At 38.1% G+C, this 26,004-nt stretch overlaps 1 protein-coding gene across 11 annotated transcripts in view; it reads right to left on the reverse strand.

Moving 5' to 3' along the window:
• SIPA1L1 (signal induced proliferation associated 1 like 1) overlaps positions 1-26,004 on the reverse strand; it is a 372,275-nt gene that overhangs the window by 247,990 nt on the left and 98,281 nt on the right. For 6 of the 11 annotated variants that reach the window (XM_055303823.1, XM_055303835.1, XM_055303824.1 and 3 more), the window contains one exon: positions 13,333-13,425. The exons of 4 other annotated variants lie outside the window; for them this stretch is intronic. The gene's annotated coding sequence lies outside the window, so the exon portion shown is untranslated. Of the gene's footprint in view, positions 1-2,538; positions 2,705-13,332; positions 13,426-26,004 lie in introns of all 11 variants that reach the window. One more of the 11 variants, XM_055303826.1, reaches the window with a different exon arrangement.

Raw genomic sequence — 26,004 nt, forward strand, 5'->3', positions numbered from 1 at the left:
TCGCCAATGATCCAACCCAGGGCTAAGATACTATGATAAAATCATATTTAAAAACACATCTCTGCACTATTTCTGTCAAAATAGGTTAGTCTTCCATTTCCTCAAAGCATTTTTTTATGGAGTCATTTTTGCCTATTTCAAAAAAATAAAATAATAATCATTAAAAGAGTAATGCAAATGTTGCCCCATCCCACGTTCAAAGATATTCCTTTCTTTTTCAAGTATGCCCTACACAATTCAGCGCTAGCCATGCAATGGTGTAAGGTAATCAAAACTGTGTTACTTTAAAAAGTATTCTTGAGATAGGATTTTTATTTTAATGATGAAGCTACAGATAGTTTCTCTTCCTTTCTATTGTTCTCTGCTTTTCAAAGGTTCCCTCTACTGAAACATTAAAATAGTGGAGTTCCCTTTCTTCTCCTCCCAACGTAATCTGCCATAAATTATGGCTTACAACCATTACGTTTTCATTATAAACACTTCTAAGTTTGATCTAATATCCTACTATCATCATCAAAGGGGGCAGGAATAACATACATTAAACTTTCAGATTTTAGTGAAAGCTGAAACCTAAAACCGACAATGCTCTCACCAATTACTACAAAAATAATTCAAATACAAACATAAGGAGAGACTGAGTATTTTCAAATGGGAGAGACTCTTCCTTGATCTGTTTAACTTGTTTGAGAACAGTACAGAGGAACATATGAACATTTAATAAGCCTACTCTGATTATAGTATTTCAAGCCTGAGGTACATATTATGCTATTTTTTAGAAAGTGCTAACTTCTTAGGGTTCTTTATGTAGTGAAAAAATAATAAGCTAACCTATAAAGGACTGAACCTTGACTCACACACAGTGAATGCTGCTTTCTATTCAACATTAGAAGTAGAATGTGATGCCAAGTGAGCCATCATGGCCATGCTCTCCTTTCTGCTGCCTAAGATGCTATGATTTCTATTAGTCTTAGCCAGCAAAGATATTCTGCATTCAAAAGAAAATCAATACACAGAACTTCACGCACACACAAAATTTTTTTTAAAGAAAACTCATTCATTTTACATGATTTAGAGCCTTAAGTTAGAGATTTTTTTTTCAGGCTGGAATATATTAGCAATGCCTCCTAGCAAAAATGCAAGTTAGAAAATCAGGACTAAGAACGTAACTGTAAACAGCCAAATGCAGAAAGGAAAAACCAGATGCCATTTTGTGATGCTACTAAGTCAGGGGAGAAATTTCAATGGCTCCTAGGTACCTATAGCGTCAATAGCTCGAAGTGCGGGGCAGAGGAGTCCTAACCTAAGCAGTATTAGGATTGGATGAGATACTCCACAAATCTTCTACAACTAAAAAATTCTCAGTCTATAATTTTAGCATAAGAATGAGACCTTTTTAGACTTTGAGACCTTTTTGAGACCTTTTTTAGACTGTGAGCTCCTGAAAGGCGTTGTCTTCTTCATCCATGCCAGCACGGTGCCGGTACCTCAGAGATACTCAGTAAATGCTTGCAGAACAGAAAGAATGTAAAAAGAAACCGTCCTAATGAAAAGGGCCATAACCCCCAGTAGGTGTTACCCACTGTTCCCCTGGAAGCACTCCCAGGACTTCTGGTAGTGACCGTCAGCAACACCTCCTCCACTTTGGAAGGGTTTTTACCATCATCCCACAAAGGAGAACAGAATTTTCTTAAACAAAATTCACTCTTCAGCTAATTTCATAGTTGATAATAGCTTGTACAGAGAAGTCTCAGCACTGCCAATTTTTCACAGCTCATTTGTGTTAGCATCATCAACATTACCTTCAACCTAGGGTTCTTTGTAGAAATCTTTTTAAGCCAGGTGTCAATTTTGTAACTGCTGTTTTAATTAAAACTGATTAACATAACCCATAAGCCTATTGAACAAATACAGCAAGTCACAATAGGCTGACAGCAAACAAGAGAGGAAGGCTGCCCCTCCGCACCCTCTGCATCGTGCAAGTCCCACACAAGCCAGCTCCAGGAGAGCTGTGCTCCAAACAAGACACCATCTGCCACAGGACCCACACAAAGGTCCCAGCTTCAATCCCCATGTTGAATGTTAGTAAATTTTAGTTTATTTCTTAGAACAGCTTAGTAATTGCTCTACTATTTTTTTCCTGCTGTCTAACATATGTACCCATCCTGGAAAACATAAACCTAGACTCCTTCTGATAGCATTTCTGCCCTCAATTTTCTTGTTTCTTTAAGTAAACTCTATGTCCTGCCAACATGGGACTCAAACTCACGACCCTGAGATCAAGAGGCGTACATTCCACCAACTGAGTCGGCCATGTGTCCCTCAAGTTCTCATTTCAAAGAGAGACTTGTACCTCAGCCAGTTTACTTCAACTTCTACTATCCATAAGCAGTTCCTCAGTTTAGGACTTTTAAGCCAGATTCCCATGACTCCTTCTTTCAACATCCAACTTTGCTGGAGAACAGACTGGAACACAGTGCCAGGAGCAGAAAGACCAACAGATTCAGAAACACAACATCTGAGTTCAAAACCTGCCATTACCAGGACACTTGGGTGGCTCAGTGGTTGAGCATCTGCCTTTGGCTCAGGGTGTGATTCTGGTGTCTTGGGATTGAGTCCCACATCGGGTTCCTCACAGGAAGTCTGCTTCTCCCTCTGCCTGTTTTTGCCTCTCTCTGTGTGTCTCTCGTGAATAAATAAATAAAATCTAAAAATAACAAAAACAAAAACAAACCTACCATTACCAACCAGCCGTGTAACTTGGGGCAGGGGAAATGACCCTTTCTAAGACTGTTTATTTCTAAAAGGAGAAAAATTCTATTTTGTTCACCTATCTTGGTTATCATAAAAAAAGATTAAAAACTATTACAAATGATTAATAACAACTAAGAAGATTAAAAGCAATTTTATTTCTATACCTATAAATACTAACCTATATTAATTATATATTATAGTCATCTTCATTATTATATAGATGAACAGTAAATTGACCTATATGTATATGTACTTAATATAAAAATAAAGGTAATTTTGTTTGTATTTTTGATTATAAATAAATAATGATTATTTTAAAAACTAAAAGTAAACTTACTGTTTTTATTCACATTCTCTCTTAGTTAAGCACCACCTCTCACCAGCAAATAAGTTCAAAAGGCCTCTTTGTAAAGTTTCAAACCATCTACTGCTGTAATAAAGTAACTATATAATTACAGAAATACCACAAGTAGAAAATCACAAAATTTAAGTATAAAATATAAACTCAAAAGTCACCCACAATCCTACCACCCAAGGGGTAAACTCTTAATATTGTGGTATAGTTTTTAAGAGATTATGTAAAATGCTTTGTATCTTTTGTAATGTCACGTTATCCTTCGCACACTTCTCCATTTCTTTAGTGTTCCTCAAAAATCAGGTGCTTGACCATCACCATCTTCTATACATCACGGGTCACAAGTAAACCATTTTGCATACTATGTGACAGATAGGCTGCACCTAATTTTTATGTTACAAATATTACAGTGATAAACATCCCTGAACATAAATTTTTATGAATTTAAAAAAAATAGTTTTGCCACAGAAAAAGTCCTAGAAATGGTAAAGCAGGGCATAATCACCATGAAGGCTTTGGGCACATACTATAAAACTTTTTCACAAAGTCCACATAGTAAAATACCACTTAACTAAGGTAACAAACAAGATGATAATTGATTTAAAAACTGAAAAGGCTGATTTAAACAGAGAACCATAAACATTCACACACACACACACACACACACACACACACACACACACACACAGCTTAGCCCTCTAATTTGAAACACACATTCTTATATCAATTTCCTGATGATGAGTGAACATCTTTTCCATGGATAACCAGTCTTCAAACTGACTGCAGGCTAATCGTTCTTATACAAACCACAAACAAAAACCATCATCCACAACTCCCACTCTCCCTGTTTTATTAGAATGGAATACAAACTCAAAGGTTCTCAGGAAACAAGTTGAGAATCCTTACAGAAGTTTACTCCCCCCAGGGATGCCTGAGTGGCTCAGTGGTTGGGTGTCTGCCTTCAGCCCACGGTGTGATCCTGGAGTCCTGGGATCAAGTCTTGCATCAGGCTCCCTGCATGGAGCCTGCTCTTCCCTCTGCCTGTATCTCTGCCTCTCTCTGTGTCTCTCATGAGTAAATAAATAAAATTTAAAAAAAAAAAAAAAAGTTTACTCCCCCAATCCTTTACAGTTGCCATGACCATACCTAACTTCACAGCATTCTTTTTGGAGGCCTGCCTTTGGAATCTTTCAAAAGTATTTAGCATATTTTTGTAGAAAAATTATACATTTTAATTGTATTACATAAAATTTCAATTATGTAATTACACAATAACAAGTACTACTGACATAAGCAGGCTTTTGTTATAAACAAAAACAATTCTTTTTTTTAAGATTTTATTTATTTATTCATGAGAGACACAGAGAGAGAGAGAGAGAGAGAGAGAGAGAGAGAAAGGCAGAGACACAGGCAGAGGGAGAAAGCTCCATGCAGGGAGCCCCATGTGGGACTCAATCCCAGGATCATGCTCTGGGCCGAAGGCAGTCACTAAACCCCTAAGGCCACCCAGGGATCCCCTAAAACCAACTCTTGATCAATATTCAACTCAATCGGTTGACTTAGAAGGATGTGAGTCTAGAGAGTGCCTGCCCACACACGTTGGAGTCATTACGGGCACTGATGAGCTGGGCAGGAGGGAGATGGAAGTTGCCAGAGAGCTTCATCTCTCAACCCTTTGCAAGTACTCAGTACTGTGTTAAAAGGCATTTTTTAAACTTTATGTATACATGCAGGTTCAGTATACACTTACACAGACACGGGTAGTCCCTGAACTCAGAGGAAGAGCAAAAGCACATGTTAGCATTTAACAGACTTACCAAATGGAAGTCAAGAGCAGCCAACCAAGTTCTCTCTCCTACTCCCTCCTCCAACCAACCTCCAAACAGAGCCCAGGCTTAGGCCCCATCTCTTGCCCCTTTCTTTCTAAACTCAGTCATCAGTTGAGCTCATCCAGCCTCACAGCTTTAAATGTATAAAGACTATAAAATTTAAAATTCTATATGCATGTCAAAGAACAGAATGTGGATTCCTCACCTCACAGACCTGCTCCACTCACCAGACTAGTGACCACCACCACCATCCATTCAGGCCAAGAGGCTGCTGTCCTTAACTTTTCCCATTTGTAACTCCACATCCAATGTAATAGTAATTCCTAGCACCTCTTCATGTATTTATGGATTTATTCCTTCTCCTTAAAATGTAAGTGTCTAGAGGGCAGGGACCTTGCCTTATTTCTCGGACCTATCTCCAGCCCCCAAAGTAGTATCGGGTACACAGTAAGTCCTTACTAAACACTGTTGAGTGAAAAGAGTTCCTAAAAACTTATAGACTCCTTTAGGAAGTTTTCCTTGTATAATTAGAAGACCAGGAGAAAATTTTCCAACCCCTTTTGAAATCTACAATATTCATGGCTTGGGCATGACAATGGACTAGTATTCCAACACTCATTTTACAGACATGAACCTTAAAGTCCAAATAACTTTAAAGAATTTACAAGATCATCAGAGTACAGCTCCTAATGTAAATGTCTGATGATATACAAGCAACGCCACCAAACCATCACCTCTGGCATCCCTTCTCCTTTTGTTTGTACACATCTCCTGCAAGTATTTGGAGAAGAGAGTGGTTAAATCAGAGATGTTTATTTTTTCATTCTGAGGTATTTAAGAGGCTTCTTGCAATTTCCCCAATGGCACAGCCACTTGAAAAGCCCACAACTAGTCTGGAGAGTCCTGAAGCACCAGAAAACAATACACAGCAGACAGAAACTAAAAGTCTAGTTGTCTGGATTCAAATTCCCCAAGTCACTGCAGGAAGGTGTTAACTTCTCTCCACTCTTTTACAAACTCTTCCCTATTAGAATCTACTATGAATTTCCAGTACAGAGAGAGAGAGAGAGAAGCTGGGTGTCTGTAATCTGGTACTTGTCATTCGGCTTCATATATTTTGTTCCCAGGTTCTTCAAAAAATGCAGTAACATAAGCTCTACTTCCACACCCCCTACACTAGAAAGCCCCTCAAGGTAAACTTCCCACAGGTATGAAGGATGTTATCACCTCACAGACTTTATCGTTTCCCAGTCCCCATCTGAATACCCTGGTGTTTACAAAGCTTGTGGTTATCACTTCATCAGGCTCCCCAACATACTGTAAAAAGCCTGCCAGGCACCCCCAGCTGCTGTTACCAGCTCAGAACCACAACCACTGAGGCAGTCAAGGTCAGGAAGCCCCGTGTCATCCCAAACCCCCATCTCCTATTCACGAACCACATCAACTTCCTGGCTAGGGCTAAGCACAATGTGGAAACTGATCCAGTGCATAATGAGGAGTTCTTGCCCAACATTTGTTTTTATTCAAAACAACTAAAGAGGCACTTTAACATTAGCAAACAGATTTCCACAAACACCTCATCTCATCAACACCACCCCATAGAGTAAGCATCAGCATTGCCTTCCTCATTTTTCACATGACAATGTGAACGGTCAAAGGGGTGGTGGGAAGAGAGGGGAAGCTGTCAATGTCACAGTGAAGTCAAGTCCTAACTGCACCAGTCTTTCAAAATGGAAGCCCTTGCTCCTCTGCCCAAACTAACTACATGGGCTCTCATGAGAGCTGTACCCATGTCCACTTCAGCCCCCTCACAGAGATGCTACACCTAGCAGAGCACCCTTCAGTGCACCCATTCATCACAGCTCCCTACTGCCTTGATTTGGGGCAGGAAGGTGGGGGGTGGGATCTGTGGAGGAATGACAGGATAAATATATAATAGATCTCAGAGAGGCTAAGGTGAGAAAGATGGGCATTCCAGAGCACTCCAGAACCAATGCAAACCAGAATGGCCCAAAAATATTAAAGACCTGGAGAGCCAGGGTGCTCTAGGCTAGAGCACTCTGTTTTTACTCAGGAGGAGAGCACGCTGTTTTTACACAGGAAGAATGGGAGCTACAGATGAAAACAAGGGAGATGTTTAAACAAAATCAGGGGACTTAGAACACATCTAAGATAAATGACTAGCTCTATAAGAGAACAACGGACATGAGCTTTCTTCCATAAAGTAATGTGGTTCTCCTAGACACAAAGCTGAGACTTTTTGTGATAGGATTTTACATTTCCTTCCTCCAAGGTCAAAATTCACCTTTTATACTTCTTCATCCCCTCTGTTTTTACTGAAGATTCACATCTTTTCACTTACACATTGCTACGTAACACTCATTTGCATATATCTCCTTTTGGGTACCTATTTAAATATGGTGCAAGCTTTCAAGGAAGGAACCATACCTCTTATTCCTTCTGTATGCACCAGAAAATCTGGAATAATACTTATTATTATGAAAGTCATCCTCTAAATATCACTGACTGATCAGGACATCACAGACTTATTTTAAATGAATTGGTGAGGCGCCTGGGTGGCTCAGTCGATTAAGCATACAACTCTTGATTTCAGTTCACGTCATGATCTCAGGGTCAGGAGATCCAACCACATAGCACTACGTTGGGCTCCACACTCAGCAGGGTATATGCCTAAGATACTCTTGCTCCCTCTCTCTCTGCCCGCCCCCCACACTTTCTCTCTCAAATAACTAATTTTTTTTTTAAAGGAATTGGAGCGGATTGTAGGAGAAGCCCCTGTAACATACATATCTACCTGTTTCACCCCTTGCAGTCCTGCTCATTTGTACTTACATTGTGCCAGACACAATCCTAAACACTTTATTTATATTATATCATCCTCGTTAACAACCCTATAAGGTATATACTATTATCAAATATTACTATCTTACAAAAGAGGAAACTAAAGCACAGAGAGTTTAAGTAACTTGCCCAACATCACAAAGCTGGTAAGTGGTACAGGTAAGATTTGAATCCAGGCAGTCTGGTTCCAGAGTTAATGCACTAAACTTCTATGTATGACATAGTCTCCAAGAATAACACATTATACTTGAAAGCATATGGGCCAGATTTTGCTTCTTCAGTTTTAAACTGTGGCAGCAATCACATTTTTTAAAAAATTTGACACAATGCAATCCACAATTACTTTTTTAAATCACAAAAAATACGAAGATTTTAATATGCTCCTAAATAACGCATTTAGATTTGGGCTTTGCATGCTGTTTATACTAGGAAGTGCATCTGCTCTTGGCATTAAACATGACAAGCTATTTTATGATTACACAATAGAATGTCAGTGCTATCATCTGATCAAACAAATAGTGAATGATTAATGCCTCTTCGTAGAGAAATTTCTTTTTAAACATATTAACATATAAATAGCTAAGCAAATATTACTTGATTCAGATAACCTAATATCCACAAAAAACAAGAGAGTTCTTTACCTATAAAATATAGTCAACACTCACTTAGACACAGTAGCATCCAACGGTGCATTTCTAAATGCCCACATACAGTGTTGACTCAAAGAATCCCCTACTGACTGTAATTAATGCTGACATAAATCTGGACAGAGAAATGGCAATGAAATCAATGGGCTGTTTTCACAATTAAAAATGTTGGTCCAAGCAGTCAGAACATTTTTCTGTAGAAACATTCTAAAACCTTGTCTGTGAGTTCTAGGACCAAGAAGCCAGTTTTACTTATATCCTTAAAATTATTACTATTACATACATCAGTAACTGATTCATAGATCAAAAGCACTCAGCAAAACTTCATTCAATCAAAATGGAGAGAATATGAAAGAGAAAATTGTTCTCAAAATATAACAAAAGAACAAATAACTATGTCCATTAAATTTGGTTCCTGTGCACAATATAGAACAGATTGTGAAAACCAGTCAACATGTTTGAGATGAAAAACATCCATTTTAATCAGAAAGAGTAGCAAACATTAAGCAAAACAAATACTAGTTAAGAAAAACTGTTTAATCTGGTTCATAATACACACAAATCTCTACTTTAGTCACAATTTTTAGATTTAAAAAATTAGCATAACCTTGCTAAGAGAATTCAATTAAAACATAGTGACTTGTTTTACTGTCCCTTTCAGCATGGCTCCATTAATGCCTGTTGTTTATCTACACAAATAAAGAACAGCCTGAGAACTGCCCTAGTTTCTTTGAGAGTTATCAACTGAAGCTAATGTTTCCTTAGTGAGAAGGCCACTCTAAAAGAGTGCCGTGAGCCTGGCCAGTTTCCCTTGCTATTTACACAGACACAAGCCCGATCTGCAGCATGGGCAACAACAGCTTTGCCATAGAATCTGAGTGTCCTTAAAATGATGTGTCTGCACAGTCTCCATTATGCTCATCTGCTCAGCTCAAAATAAAGGGCGGCCTTTCTCCCCAATAAACAGCAAGCTTCAAATGAGTTAAATCATACATTCTAATGGATGGCGGCCTGATGACAGAGTAAAGCTCCCTTTAAGGGTAGCATTAGCTTCTTCCCCCTTGTCCCATTCACCTCTGCATTACCCCTACAGTACAGTGTCTTGGACATACAGACGTGCAATACACGGAGCCCCATGTCTTTCCCCAGAGTACTCCACCCATATCTCTGAACTAAGTTACCAGTACAATGTACAATTGCTCCCTTCAACCCAGACACATGAAAGGACGTGTGAGAAATCACCATTCTAAAGCTTTACTAGAGAACTAGAGTGTGTTCCCCCCACATGCCACCCCCAAGTGTGTGTTGTGAAAATCTTTCTTTACTTCTGCTTGATAAGGAGAGGGTTATGAAAAATATAATGGTCCCTGCACAGCTAGCACCTAGGAAACAGCCAAAGCATATACCCTCAACGACACGTCGATTGCTGAACATTCTCTTGAGCCTCAGATGCTGGTACTAGTGATGGTTAGTACTACAGGGTCAGAAGAGGGAACTCAAATGGTAGGAATAAAGGATAACCCTGAGACAACAAAAATCTGACACTGGTTTTGAACCCATACTGTATCTAGTCAAAACCATTCAATAGGCCACATTAAATAGCTGAAACATGTTGACTGTTTCACCTCAATTTATTTTCTTTTTTTTTCCTTTTAAGATTTATTTATTTTGGGGAGGGGGAGAAAGAGTGAGAGTTTGCCCGCGTGCGCATGCACACACACACACACACACACACACAGAGAGAGAGAGAGAGAAGGGGAAGGGGCAGAGGAAGAGAGAGAATCTCAAGCAGACTCCACACGCAGCTCAGAGCCTAACTTGGGGCTCTCTCTCACGACCCTGAGATCATGATCCTTGCTGAAGCCAAGAGTCAGATACTGAACCCACTGAGCCCTCATTTCACTTCAATTTCTTATCACCAGGTAAGTATCTTAACAGGCAAATTACAGCAGACAGCTTCATAGGATGTTTGCACATAAACAGAATATCTCTTCCTGATAAAATACATGTACACCAAGGCTGCAGTCTTGTTCCGCACTTAACACCACTGGTTTCATTAGGGGGATGAACCCAGTCACCAAAAGGACATTTATTTGTTAGTAACATTTTTTGTAACAATGAAGATACAACTCAAAAAAGTTTTGAGCAAAATGGTATATACAGATATGCCCTACCATATAACCTCAACATGATTATCCACAAAAAGTGCTAGAATCATATCTACTATTACATACCATGTGCCAAAATCTCCATTTATAAAAGAGATAAAAATCTTTCTTAAATACTGAATATCAGTAAGATTTATTCAAAAACAATGAATTCAAGGTGGATCACAGACCTAAACATAAGCTAAATCCATGAAGCTCTCAGAAGAAATTTCAGGATGCATGGGGGGGGGAGGGGATTGGTGAAGGTTTCCTAAAACACAGAAAGCAATAACCATTTTTTAAATTGACACATTAGATTTAATCCTATTTAAAACTTGTGATTATCAAATGACACTGCTAAAAAAAACAACTGGAGGAAAATCCTGGCAAAATAGAAATCTAAAAAAGAAGGACTGGTATATAGTCTCTATAAGGAACTCCTACACTCAATAATAAAATGTTCCCAACAGCTTGTTTATAACACAGCCTGTTTTGGAGGGGAAAGCTCAACAGGGGAAAAGGAGATGCTGGCAATTTCTCTCCTACAAAGAATAAAGGGTTAGTAGCTAGACTGCGTAGAAGACTACTTGAGGGAGAAGACAGAAAATAAAAACTAGACAGGTGCCAGGACAGTCTGAACTCCTAAAAAACACATTGTACACAGTGCCAGTCAATGCACATTTAAAAGAAATCTGGATTTAAAGTGGCAGTTTTGTTGTCGTATTACACTGGTTTCAGAGAGCTTCTATCCAAATTTAATGCTGGAAGCAATAATTCTTATTTAGGTTTATTCAATTCTCCAACTCAAGAAGCATGTATTTGCATGGAAAATATATTTAACTTAAAAAACTAGATTCAAATCATATCACAATTTAGATATTATCTGTTCTGCCTAAAAATAAACTTTAACTCCTTTACAGCAACAGGCCAAGAAAGTAAGGATGCAAAGTAATACAAAATGGTGCATGGTTACCAATAATTTTTAAAGGTTTTCAACCATAATCCCTGAACTGTGATTTTATATAATTATACATTTGGTTCTGTCTAGACATGTTAGATTGGTAAAGCATACCACCCTACCCCACAAGCACTGGCAGACCAATATATAATAAACAGTTATGCACTGTAGCATTATAAGACATGAAATTGATAGTTATGTTTTTATGTTTTTAAAATGTAGATGTTAACCACTTGAAACAGTAAGAATTTTTGACACTGCAAGGGTATTTTGGTTTTGTTTTGGTTTTGTTTTTTTTTTTTCAAGTTTGTATTTAAATTCCAGTTAACATATAACGTAGTAGTAGTTTCAGGAGCAGAGTTCAGTGATTCATAACTTACATATAACACCCAGTGCTCATCATAAGTGCTCTCCTTAATGCCTAGCCCACATCTAGACCCTCCCCCATCTACCTTTTTTTGTAAGAATCTCTCTTATGGTTTTATCACAAGTTTTTCTAATGCAAATCTAAACATGTTATGAATGATGGATTGGTTAATGTGTACCTATACTTTCTCATTTGATTTACCCTTCTCTCTGCAATTTGACCAACAGTGCGTAAGGGGTGCTTTGTTGCTATTCATGCGCTGCCCTCTTGGCACAGTTATACCACACAAGAACTTGAGATGCTGTTTCGCACAAAAATTTTTTTTAAAGATTTTATTCATTCATTCATGAGAGACACAGAGAGTGAGAGGCAGAGACACAGGCAGAAGGAGAAGCAGGCTCCCTGCAGGGAGCCCTATGTGGGACCTGACCCCGAGACTCTGGGACCACGCCCCAAGCCGAAGGCAGAGGCTCAATCACTAAGCCACCCAGGCGTCCCTGTTTCATACAAGTTAACAAAATAAATATCTAAACTCCAGGGTTCAGTCTCAGAGGACTGTTAGAACCTGTTCAAAATAAACTGCCAGTTAAAAAGGAATACCTCATGTGAAAACTAAATGATACACTTTTTAGCTGTAAAGGGGAAAAACCATACAATTTCTAAGTACTGTTAACACCACCGTAAATGAAAGAGTTTTGACCAGAGTAGCTAAGATGTCAAACCAACAAATATTGTTACATAAATGATTAGTGATAACTAAAAGTATGTTATTTTAAGCTAAAACAGGGATATATCCTATCCCCAAAATATGTGAAGAGAGAAGCATAAATACACAGAAAGAAAGAGAAAAGAACAATTCAACATTGAAACAGACAGATGAAGGTTCAAATCCTAGCCCAGCCACGGATGAGTAATGAGACCTTGTCAAAATCATTAGCCTTACACATAACGCAAAGATATCGGTCAACATCTCACAGGATGATGTCGAGATTCAATGAGATCATGGAGGCAAAAGTCTGGCAAATTTCTGAGTACAAATTATTCAATAATGGTTACTCTTATAGTTAAAATTTCCTCAATAAGGATTTGGAATTGCTAAAAGGCTGTAATGTAGAAGAAACAAAGTTCATCATACAAAAAAATGCCAATTAAAGATTTGTAGTTTAGGAATTTTATCTCATGGTCCCAACAACACTGCAGGAAACTGACAGAATTTTAAACTTTAAACTAGCAATAGTGTCAGAGGGAATAGGTTCTTCTCCTTTCCTTCTGGTCCAAACAATTTAAGAAAAGGGGGAAAAAACAGAAAACAATCATTCAGAATCAACCATTATAGGCAATTATTCATGTGATCAAATAACTGCCCACATCCAATCGTAGCTAACGGTAAAACTGTTTCAACATAAAGTCACAAACCTGCACACTCTGTTCCTCTTGCTTGTAAACCAGCTTGACGCAGTTACACTACAATGATTTTCTGGGACAGGCTGCAGCTAACTGAGCAAGTACCTGTGCATGCTAAAAATATGAATTTAGTAAAAAGTCACAACATTCTGTTTCATTTAATTCTTCATTCGTGTTCCACTCATGAAGGATCGATCAAGTTCTGTGCCAGGCTCTGCCAAATATTTACAGGATAACAAGAGCAATTCCTGCAGGGGAAAGGGCATCTATGAAACGTGTAAAGAGGCACAGCCGATGATGTCCTGGCTCACACAAAGCACGTTTTAAACCACCAGAGTGAAAGGGCAGATAAAGGTAGAAATTGGAGTGACAGAGCCAAAAGTAAAAGGGGCTTTTGCCTAACCTTCATTCTAAACATCATGGTTTTCCAACATATACCACTTTTTGTTGATAAAGTAAATTTCTTAAATTTTATTTACAGTACTCATTTAATTGGCATATTTATTCAGAGTTATAAAAAGATAAACTCTATAGTATCCCAGTGAGATACCAATTTTTAAGTACCCATATTCTGTCTGCCCTTCAAGAGTAGTTCCAGGACCACCTTCTCCAGAGATCATTTCTTGATAGCTTCAGCTGAAAGTTGTCATTTGTCATGAATTCCTATAGCATTTTGCCTACAACGAACTACCAGTTTCCCTTTCTACCTCATATTTAAGTTTCCTTCCTAGACATCTCATATGTCCATAAAAACTCAGGCTCCCAGGGAACAGGCTCATATATGATTTCCCTAAGGCAGAGAGCCCTGCAAGAGCTGCAAAGTTCAAAATAAACATTAACAAGTGCAAGGTTTTGTTCCTTTAAGATTGAAGCTCAGTCATAAATTTCCGTAACTTTATCACCACTACTGATAGTATTATATTTACTTAAAAACGTGTCTCTAATCAGGGTGATTGCCTGAAAACCTTGACACCATATGAGAAAGAATGAAGCTAGAAGAACAACTTTCTCCGTAAAATACCCTACTTGGTCTTCAAATGAGATTCAAACACTACCGGCTCCATTTTTACACATTACTGGTGCCCCCGGGACATCTAAAGAGTTGATAGAGTTGTTCGATTTAAACCAAAGGCCCTAAACACTATAATTTTCCATCACATAATCATAAAATCAGGGTTAGGAAATTTCCACTCACCCTTGTCATGATGAGGCCTCCATTAGCCTCGTTCAACCTCAACTTCCTCACATATGAAATGGGTATAACATTCCCTGTCTCACTATTGGTGAGGGTTAAATGACAAAACATGGATGACAATGCCTGCCATTGAGCCTGGTTACACAGGACTTGCTCAGTATCAATGATATTTCAAGATGGCAGGCTGAAGTTCTACCACGAAGTCTCTCTACACTAAGATCAATAATTTGATAATTCACAGATCTCTTAGTTTCATAATCAAAAAAAAATTCAATACTAAAAGCTGAGAACTTTTCTCCAAATATTCTGTGTAGCAATTAGACCAGCCTTAAGTCTCAAATACACTTTCCACCTGCATTAAATTTACTTGCAATTTTCTACTGTGTGAGATTATTTTAAAAGTTATTCTGAATAAAATGGGATGAGTCATTCTTAATATACTGGTCTGAAGAAAATCAGTGCATTAAAGCCAGTAAGTTTTTCCTTTTAGATTTCTTAAATTGAATTATTTGGCCAGCATTTTAAATGTTGTGAAATAAACAGGTAACTTGAAATATTTCACAATTTTAAATCTTGCTCTAATACAGAATAGAAAACCACATAAATTGGATCATCAAGCAGCAAAATTTACATGGGTGATAAGTTGTATCTATTAGGGACTACCCGCTTAAATGATGCAGAAGGATCAATGCTGGGTCTGACAATTAAAGAACTTGAGAGTACAACATGGCAGAGGAAGATAACAGTTTGTTACTATTAAAATGAAGTCCATTAGCACAAGATTTAAAACGTAAGATTTCTCCAGAAGGGAATTGATTCAAATCAAAGTGCAATTTCTCACTAGTCCTCAGGAAAATGCAAGCTAAACACTAGTATTCAGGAAAATGCAAGCTAAACAACAATGGATACCACTCCATATCCACTAGAATGGCTGAAAGTAAAAAATAAAAATAAGTGTTGTTGAAGACACGGAGCCACTGGAACTCTCAAACACTATGAGCAACAGTGAACTGGTGCAACTACTTTAAAAGGTTCTGTGTTATCTACTAAAAATGAACACATATCCAGCCTCAGTAACACACTCCTAGGTACAGATGCCCAAGAGAAGTGTACACATAGGTGCCCCAAAAACAAATACAGGAAGGCTCGTAACAGCATTAGTTACAATAGCAAAAACTGAAAGAAAAAAAAAAAAGAACAAACCAGAAACAAACAAAACAGATGTTTAGTAGTAAATAAATAAATTGCAGTATAGTTACATGTCAAAATACTACATGGGGAGAGAGGAGCTGTCATACCCACAAATATAATATTGAGCAAAAGCAGCCAGACTAAGGAGTATATTGCTATATTATCCCATTGAGGGGGGGGTAATTTTTTTTTTATTGGAGTTCAATTTGCCAACATCTAGCATAACACCCAGTGCTCATCCCGCCAAGTGCCCCCCTCCCATTTTTATAAAGTTCAAAATCAGACACAACTAGCCCATGGCAATAAAAGTCAAGGTTACTTTTTCTTGTACTGGGGAGGGGTGGGAAAGGGTAATAAAATGAAAGAAAACATGAAGGAGCTTTTGAAATTTGATAATATTCTAAATTTTTAATTGAATTAATGGTTATACACGTTTTGGGTTTGCAAAAGTTTATCATTGGTAAAATGCTTAGAGTCTGTGTGCTTTTTCTATATGCTTGTTACACTTTATTTTTTTCTATTTATAAGAAAAAATCAAGGTATTCATAAGTGTATGTATCTATGTATTTTATGTTAAGGATAAAGACACAGTTCTTTTTATATTTGGAAGAACAGACTTTTTTTCTTCATAAAGTTGGCACTGTGTACAATTCCTAACATGCATTTTTCTTACTATACCATGACTGCTTTGTCTTCTCTCAAATATTTTAGAATGTAAATTTTTATGGATGCATTGTTGGATACAGTATTGAACACACCCATAAATTACTGCACATCTTTTCCAAAACTTTGCCTTCATAAGCAATGTGCAGTGAACAGCACTGTACAGACATGTTTGTACATGTTCTCTGCTTCATGAAGACAAATTCCTAGAAATAAATCCCTAGGGCCAAATTATACATTTAAACATGATAAAAGTGTACAAGAACTCTGGAAAATTTTTCATCAATATTGTTTAAGAAATCTTACTAATCATTAGCTTACACTTCACTACGTGAAAAACTTGGTTACCCAGAATAAATAATTTCTCTGAAGTTTTGCTTAATTAATAGCCTCCTCTTCTCACAAAAATTTTAAAGCATTTCATATAAATGGGTATAGAATCTTGGAGAAAATACTTTCTGGCTATAAATGGATACCCTGAGAAATAAATCTATTGACATCAGTACAGGACTGACACCCCCCCCCAAAAAAAAAAAAAAACTTCAATGAAGTCCCCAAACAGAAATATAACAGAATATAAAACCAAACAAAATGTGATATATATGTATTTTATGTTACACACATACAGAAAAATTCTATAAGGGTATTTAACAAAATGTTAAAATACATTGCCAGGTTTAGGAGTTAGGTGATTTTTACTTTATTTTTTTTTTACCTTATTTTTTAAGTTTTCTTTTATTGCTTACATTATTTGCGATGAACAGTTATCATTGTTAAGATTAAAAAATAAGCTAGAAGATCTGAAATTAAGTCCCCTGATTAAAATAAGACAACAACATCTTCTTCCCTGTTCACAAAAACAAATTAAATTGGCAAAAGAAAATTTTCTCAGTTTTAAGATGTTTCTCCCATACGCTTTTCATGAATCTTCTGGCCTCTGACACAGGGTTTTTCAACAAAGCACAGACAGGAGAACAAGTAAGGAAAGGATACCAGAGGGAAACTGGCACCCCCACAAACACACAAAAAAAGTCATGCTCAGTTGAGATAGCTTGCCACCTCACCTTTAAACCTGAGCCAGGGCTCCTGACTTGACTTCACAAAGGTGGTCATTTTCTGTTAATAAAGTCCCTCCCAGTTTCTAAGATGGAATTAAATATATTGGTATTTCCTGGTTTGCTATCAAAATACCATTACTTACAGGTACTCTATATTTGAACAAGAATAAGGACCTAGAGACTTCCCTGTTGCCAGAAGTGTAGCCTCAGGTCTAATGTTGGTTATATCCTAGAGACCCACACACAAAGGTTCCTTCCACTCCCTAGGAACACAGGAGTAAGTTACTCACCATTAGAATTTTACCCATTATCTCAATTACCCTTCCTTAAGAGGACTAAGCTCACTTCATTTGTTCAGAGGGAAACAAAAGCCAATTGGAGTTTTCTCTCCTAGCCAATCAAATCATCCACAGTGAGTTACAAAATTGAAACCAGAATTAGAATCCAAATTTCCTGATTTCTTTCTTTAAATTTGTATCTTGCTTATTAACAGTAATTAAGAACATGGCTTTAGCAAACCAAAGATCAAACCCTCGGATTAAAACAGCAGCAGCTTTCTTGGTGTCCCTTTGGCTCCAACCACCGAGAAAGTTACTCAGTCTTGACTCAACCAGAAACACTCCTACTTTGGAATAGGCTGACTCAAAGAGTAAATACCCCACTGATAATACTGGCCTGTTCTCCCATCCTAACATCAAACAAAACAAAACTAAGAGAGTAAACAGCCACAATGTGTTGTCACTTTTTTTTTTAACAATTGGATTTTAAATAGAGGCTATTATGAAGAGCCTCTTGGCTACAGTTCAAAGGAAAAAGAATATCCTAATTCAAAAAACATTTTCAGCTTCCCCGAATTCCACTTCTTTCAGCCAATTTTGGAAAGTTCTCCTCATCTCAACTAGAAAATTCGTGTTATACTTGTTTTAAATGTCCAGCAGCTCTTCAAAATACAGAATCCCAGTGGCTAGAGTTAGCACAAAGGCCATTTCAAGTGTATCAATGCCTCAGAACATAACCAGTCCCAGGGGGTCATGCCCCTAGTGCAATAGAAGACAAGGAATAAAGTGGTCAGAGTATTAGCCCCTATGTGTTCAATGTATCACCAATCAATGCAGATTAAGCATGAAGACTTGATTAACCAGCTGATCAACCAGATGACAGAGAGCAAAACTAATATCAAATCCTAAACCCCAGAGTACAGTCACACCATATATTCGAAGGATCACTCGGCAGGAATATCAACAAGGTACCAAGTTTGGACCATACCCTGGGGCTATAGCAGCCAGCAAGACACATCCACTACACTCAATGAACTCAATGGCTAATGAGGATGAAGACATATCAGTAAGAAATTATCAATGGATGTATGCTATAATCATAATAACTACTATCATTTACTGAGAGTTTAGAACCAGCTTAGAATTTCACATATTTTCATTTGACATTCGCAATAATTGCTCTATCACATAAGTGTTACAAATGTTGGACAAATTCCTTATCCTCTCTCTGCCTCAGTTTGTCTCCAAAAAGAAGGTAACAACTACTCTATGGCAGTGAGGTGAGTCAATACATGTAAAAACACAGAGAACACTGCCCAGCACGTAGCAACTGATTGATAAAAATCAGCTATTATTATTATTATTATCATCATCATCATCAGTGTGGTTGGTGTTATTATCAATGGAAAGGCAACCAAGAAAAAAAGGAAGAGCTCTACAAGAAAGAAGAATAAGAGTGGCCATTCATAGTTAAAGGGCATTATACAAGTTCCTTCAGCTTCCTCATGTATAAAATGAGATAAGACCACCTGCACCATCCTCCTCCTCATAGGGCTGTCCTGGGGCCACAAGAAAGCATCTTTAGCCATAGGACGCAAAGTTAACACCATACTCTTATCACTGGCCAGAGGACTTCAACACACCTTAGAAAAAAATGAACTTCTCAATGAGCCATAAGTAACTATGGGCATAAAATGAATATTCTAGACATCACTCTAACAACAAAGAACATCACAAGTATGCTTTTTTAAAATCTCACGACAGATACATAAAAAGCATGGTAAACTCTCCACTACCTAATGACACCAAATAACATACCTGGAGCCTTCCACTGACAGAATAATCAGAACTTTGAGCCAGGTACTGGACATCCTTTTTTTTTTTTTTTTTTTTTTTTTTTTAACATCAGTTTTAAAGGCAATCCCCAAGTGCTGAGAAACCCGACTGCATCAACCACAGGCTGGTTTGGGGCACCACAAGGCAACACCATGCAGATCTAAGCTGCATTTTATTTCAGCTGTGAACATCTGAATAAAGAGATTTTCAAACTTAATTCTTTATTTTACTATGTCTTACGAAAAGTCCTTTCACTACAATACTAATTGTAAAAGTTAATAGAAGGTGAAGTTTCCAATTCAGGCTTCCACAACTTCAAACACACATACACAAAAGCTTCTGGCACTATTTTAATCTTGTGTTCAATTTTGTAAGCTCACAGATACCAGACGACTCCAGTCCTGTGAAATTTTCTAAAAACATGCAATCTCTATCTGTAGGATCTACCCAGCTCATTAATCGACAAATGCGCTTTCAGATACATCTGAGTATTTTAATAATTTTAATTAAGAAAACATAAGAATATAAATGAGGATTTCTTTTTGGTCCCATTCTATTTTCCAAATTATCTAAAATTAGCACCTATTACTTACCTAGTTAACAAAAAGGAAGTCTTTAAAATAGACAAAAAAGGTAAGAAAACTATATGATTTCAACTGAAAATTCTGGTAAATTATCTGATATCTATTTTACTTATTTTGTTTGGCACAAAAACTACAGTAACTGGAAGGGGAAATGTATTTTGCAAAAGAAATTTGGATAAGAAATATCTGTCATCCAAAAAAATAAAAAAAAAGAAATATCTGTCATCCAACTGTTACAATCAACGAATATAAGAGATTTTTATACTCATCAGTGTTTTACATTTCAGTAAGAGGTAACTTTACTAATATTAGTATCAAATGCGTATCTCCATATAGCACAATTGCATTCAGTTGATTAACCACCAGCACAATCAATCAGAGAGAAACTGTCCAGTCTCTCCCATTCACAGTTCATGTGTCCATGTTACAGTATGGACAGATTCGGCCAGGCTAAAACCTAATTTGGTTTTAGAACAGATTTCCCAAGAAAGAAACAGTAATCAGTATAGATAAACAGGATTCAGCTTCAGCTTCAGGCTGATAACTTCTCTCATTTCAAGAAAACAAGAGATAGGGGAAAACTGTTTATCTTTCTTAATATATAGGGTAGACAACAATCAACAAATATTTTCACCTAAGGGGGAAAATTTTACCTTGATTCTAATCCTAGACTCTCATCAAAGCGCCAGGCAACTGAGGATCCTCTATGGATCAGGGAACACGGAGGAGCTTACACTTCTTAACGAACAGAGTTTCTCTATCTACCCCCCAACCCGCCACCCGTCACCTTCAGACATCAGAAGTCAACAGAAGTTCCCGCTCATATTTTCAGCCTGGTACATGGATTTTCTTTCTAACTTTGGGATAAATAAAAACTGTCCATGAAGCAATGAGATAGTATGTTGCATTCCATTAACTATAATCGTCTCATATGAACAAGTTTTCTCTCCCCGAGTAGAATATGAGCTCATTTTTAACCCATCACAGATATTTTACACTTAAATTTGGTATCTACTAGCTTTCACTCAGCCTTCTAACTCTGGCCAACCAATCGGCCCTTGGGTGGAGGTGCCTCCATGTTTAGGAACTAGCTCTGATGGGCACAGAACAAGCTCAGGCAGCTCCCCATTCCAGGCTTTAGCAGCAGGGACCACATCGTCATCACTTCCTTCAAAATCTCCCGAAGCTAAAGGATCATTCACCATCCCCTCACATTATCCAAGATCTGTAACTCAACAGTACGTGGGGGTAAAGTCTAGAGTCACAACCAAGGAGTGGGCAGCACACACACCTCCTGACTCTAGCTCAATAATGCCTAATGTCAATACCCTTCTCCAGGAACCAGAGGAAAAGAGGTCAGCCTGGTTTCTCACAGCCTGGCAAAGTACATGGGCAAAGTGCAAAAAAAAAAACAAAAACAAAAACAAAAAAAAAAAACACACACGTCTCCTGATGTCCCAGGATGAGCGAAAGAAATACCAACCTGGGAACAACAGAGAGGAAGTCATTCCAGGCACTGAGAAGCTAGGGGCATCTTCTTTCCCTGTCCTAAGAACTACAAGTCAAGAGAATCTGGGAATTTCTTTAAATCTGTGTCTTCTGAAGTTGCTCTGATTTCAAAACATTCTCCTATAACCCCAAGGAAAAGTACTAAATGGCATATTTCAGAATGAATTCTAATTTGATTCAGAATTTTATATAGTCCCATTGAAGTAAATGGAGTCATTCTTTGTGTCCACAGAAGGCTGGGAAGGGCTACAGTTCCCCACGATTTGTAAAGGCTCTGGGCACCTAACAGGAGCCTGTGAGTATTACTTTCAGAAACATGAATTAACCTGGCTCTGTCTCTAATGCACCTGGTGAAGTACACCCAGAAACTAGAGCCCCAGTTTAGAGTACCTGAACACACATAAAAAAAAACAGAACTCTGTTAACACTACTGACATCTATCCTTCAAAAATGTATTGTTCTGTTTTGTTTTAATGACTATAATAGGATTGCCTGGACAGGAACTGATAACTAAAGGAAAACATGTCCAAGACTGGCTGGATTTCACGTGTTATTTATCTCCTGTGGGTCCAAAAGATAAAATGTGTAACTCGAGGCTCTTCTCCTTCCTCCCACCTAGCCAGGTGCCAAGAGACAGACTCATAGAACTCATGGGGTTGCGGGGGGGGGGGGGGGGGGCTGGTGCAAGTTATTTTCTGCAGCAGGAGGACAAGAGTGAGTCATCACTGGGACAGTGTGGTACCACTGCATGGAAGTGGTCTCTCTTGACCACCCTTCTTCTCTAAGACAAGGGTTGCTGCAACTATAACTACAGCTGTACATATGAGCCACTTAATATTCTGAGCTCAGTTTGGTCTTAAAAATCTAAATTCTACATAGAAATAATTCTACTTAACTTGCTTAGCATAACTGTAACCATCAGGAAAAATCATGGAGTCTTAGCAGAGAGTGCCAGGAAGGGCTCCTGCAAGTATATTCGTTGGTTTTCCAAGGATTCTGTTACATAAATCATCTCAAGTATATTAAATATCAGCAAATCCTCTGCTTCAATTTGGCATGTGGCTTGTTTGAAAATCAATTTCATCTTTACTCATTCAAAACCCCATCAAAAGGATTACAAGAAACTGTATCAAGTATAAAAAGACAAAATTTCTTACCAGTGATTAAATTTGACCAGCTTTTTTTTTTTAAGATTTTATTTATTTATTTATGAGAGACACAGAATGAGGCTGCGACATAGGCAGAGGGAGAAGCAGGCCCCCCCTCCCCAAGGAGCCCAATGTGGGACTCAATCCCAGATCCTAGGATCACGCCCTGAACCGAAGGCAGACACTCAACCCCTGAGCCAGCCAGGTGTCCTGACAGTTTTCAAAACTGGTATTAACCTAAAAGATAATGTCCTTACAAAAAAATATTAAAAATAGGGGTGCCTGGGTGGCTCAGTTGGTTCTGTGTCTGACTCTTGATTTCAGCTCAGGTCATGATCTCAGGAGTCATGAGATACAGGCCCCCCGCCCCCCCTCAGAGATAGAGCTCCATGCTCAGCAGGGAATCTGCATGAAGATTCTCTCTCTCTGCTCCTCACCCCAAATCACATGCTCGCTCACTCTCTCTCTAAGATAAATAAAATCAACCTAAAAAAAAAAAAAAGGAATATTAAATACAGCAGACAGTACCCAGAATACCACTAAGGCCTTATGTATAATGCATCAATTACCTCCTTCACACTAGACACTGAGTTACAAAATTACAAAATAGAATTATGAAAGTCTAAATATATTCAGAGACAGAATGACCACTGTGAAATTTCTTATAGTATAAAAATCAAATCTCAGAACTTTTTAAACTCAAGACCTATAAGGATATAACTTATCTCCCATCTACTACTGTAAACAGGCAGGGAGATAAATGAATGATATCCAAAGGATATTCCAACAATCACCTCAGCATGCAATATGCCATATTACAATGCTATATTATCTAGAAGAAAATAAAGGGAGTCACAGAAACATAGGCTCTATTAGGATGATCTAATCTTCTGAGTCACCTTTTCCTCTTATTTTGCTATCGCTCTATCAGAAAACAAGTCATATTTAATATTAACACACATTTATTTCAACTTTCCATTAATTGTTAACAAAATAATTTTTTTCATAATTATCAGAATTACAAAAATAAATTCCAAGTTGCCACAGACAAAAAAAAATTATTACTGTTCCATGCTTTGGCAAACCTTGTACTTGAATCTATACTGTCGGCTTTGAGTCAAGTAAAGTGAAATCTTGGCTAGAAAGGAGATACATTAATTTATAGTGAGTGACCCTTTCTAAAGAGAATGGGACAGCATGTCAGTCACACTGTATGTATTTTTAGTTACTCCTGTTCCATTTGGTTATTTCATCTTAAAAGAATTTTAAAGTGTCATTAACATTTTGAAGCAACATATCAAAAAGTATTTTAAAATCTTTACTCAAACAAAACCTCTAGAACCAGGAAAGGGAGTCTGAATTAAGCAATTTTAATTAAGCAGTTTTTCCATCAATGACAATAGCTACTCCATAGGAACAATTACCCAAGATTCACACAACTTTCCCCCCACAAGCATGTATGTAGTACTTGCTGTGTTCCCCACAGTATACTCAGCAGAGGAGAGACAATGAGGAATAAGACAAACACAGCACCTGACTGCAAGACTTGTACAGACTACCCTCCTGTGCCTGCCACCAGCCCTGGGCTCAAAGAGAAAATGTGCTTCATCATCAGTTCTCATTTGTGCTGAACAAATATTCTCATTACAATGATACCAATAAATGAGAAATTTTTTATTAAGGGGGATAAAATTATAATCCTTTCCAAAAACCAGTACGGTGGCTGTATTTTTATAAATAATCTAGATGGCCAAAAGTTCAAGCAGAATTCTTTTCTGGCCAATAACACAAGGACAGTGGCCACTGGAAGTCTGGCCAGAGTTGGCTCTTTCCTGGACTCTTTCCTGGGACTAAGGAAGCCAGGCCAGGAAGGCCACACAGAACCCCTGTCGAAACGCTTACCAGCCTATCCCACGGGGAAAAGTCCCTCTGTAAGACCTTGGATCTGAAACAGACCCATAAATAACCTCCATCTGTGGTAGACTACTTAGTGGCTGTATATATAAAATAAGTCAAATAAGAAGTACCACTATTCAATTAGATTTATACCAATACCGTGTTTCCAAGCATCTCACAGCCATGAACTCACCAAGCTGATAAGACTGTGAAAATTCATATAAACAGAATTATAGTCCATAAAACAACTAGGTTTCATGATCTTTCCTAGACAGTAAACCTTGTTTTTTTTTTCCTACTGAATCTTAACTTTCCTTCCCCTATCTTTTAAAAGATTTAGAAGCAGTTTCAAAGATATCAATAAAAGTTCTAAAACTCAAAGTCAGTATGAAAAAGAATCCCTATTGGCCACCTTCACCCACCCCAAACCATCAAGGGTTTCTCCATAATTAGATAAAAAGGATACAAATTCTTTAAGGAGGCACTCCAGGTCTAAGACGAGTTGAGTTTTCAAACTGATTTTTCAACACATTTCCCCCTACCCACGCCACAGAGCCATCACTCCAGGCAACCTGTGAACTGTCCTCTCATACTCTCATACCTGAACACACCTGTCACTTTACTTTTTCCACGCCTTCTTTCATGTATTCCCTCTGTACTAAGTGCCCACTGATAAAGTGCCTACTTATCAATTACAAATTACATCCACCCTATTGTGCCTAGCAGAAGTGCTGCTGCTTCTCCAGCCTGTGTGTGTCCCTCCTGCCGAACTTCTCCAAGGTAGGCTCTCTACATGGAAAGGTATGTGCTTTGGGGGGAAAAAAAATCACTGAAATCTCGACTCTGCCATGACAAGATAGGCCTTGAGCAAGGACTTGCTCACTAGCCTCAATCTGAACAATATAGCGGTTACAATAACTACTCAGCAAGGGTTGGGGGTTTCTGGGCAACATTTTTGCCAAGTGTTCAAATCTCCTTGCTGACAACTGCAGACTGATGGACCATGGAAAAGAACCTGACACACCACAAGCCTCAGCTTTCCCAGTGGTCAACTGGGAGGAGCTCCATCCATTTCATGGTGGAATGACAAGGGTCAAGAAGCCACTGCACAGCTCTGACTCCTGTGCCCTAGGCCCTGACACCCCAACACCCCATCCTCAGCCTGAGTGGGCTCCCACCACACCCTGTGCTCCTCTCTGTCACAGTATTACCTGTCTCTTCCATTCAGTGGCACATTTATAGGCCAAGTCTAGACTGTTCGGCACCCTGATAAATACATATGCTAAAAAGAAGTATTTTTAGGTGGGAAGTATAAACCAAAGCACA

The sequence above is a fragment of the Nyctereutes procyonoides genome, unplaced genomic scaffold (assembly GCF_905146905.1).
Source record: "Nyctereutes procyonoides isolate TBG_1078 unplaced genomic scaffold, NYPRO_anot_genome, whole genome shotgun sequence".
In the NCBI taxonomy this organism is placed as follows: domain Eukaryota; kingdom Metazoa; phylum Chordata; class Mammalia; order Carnivora; family Canidae; genus Nyctereutes; species Nyctereutes procyonoides.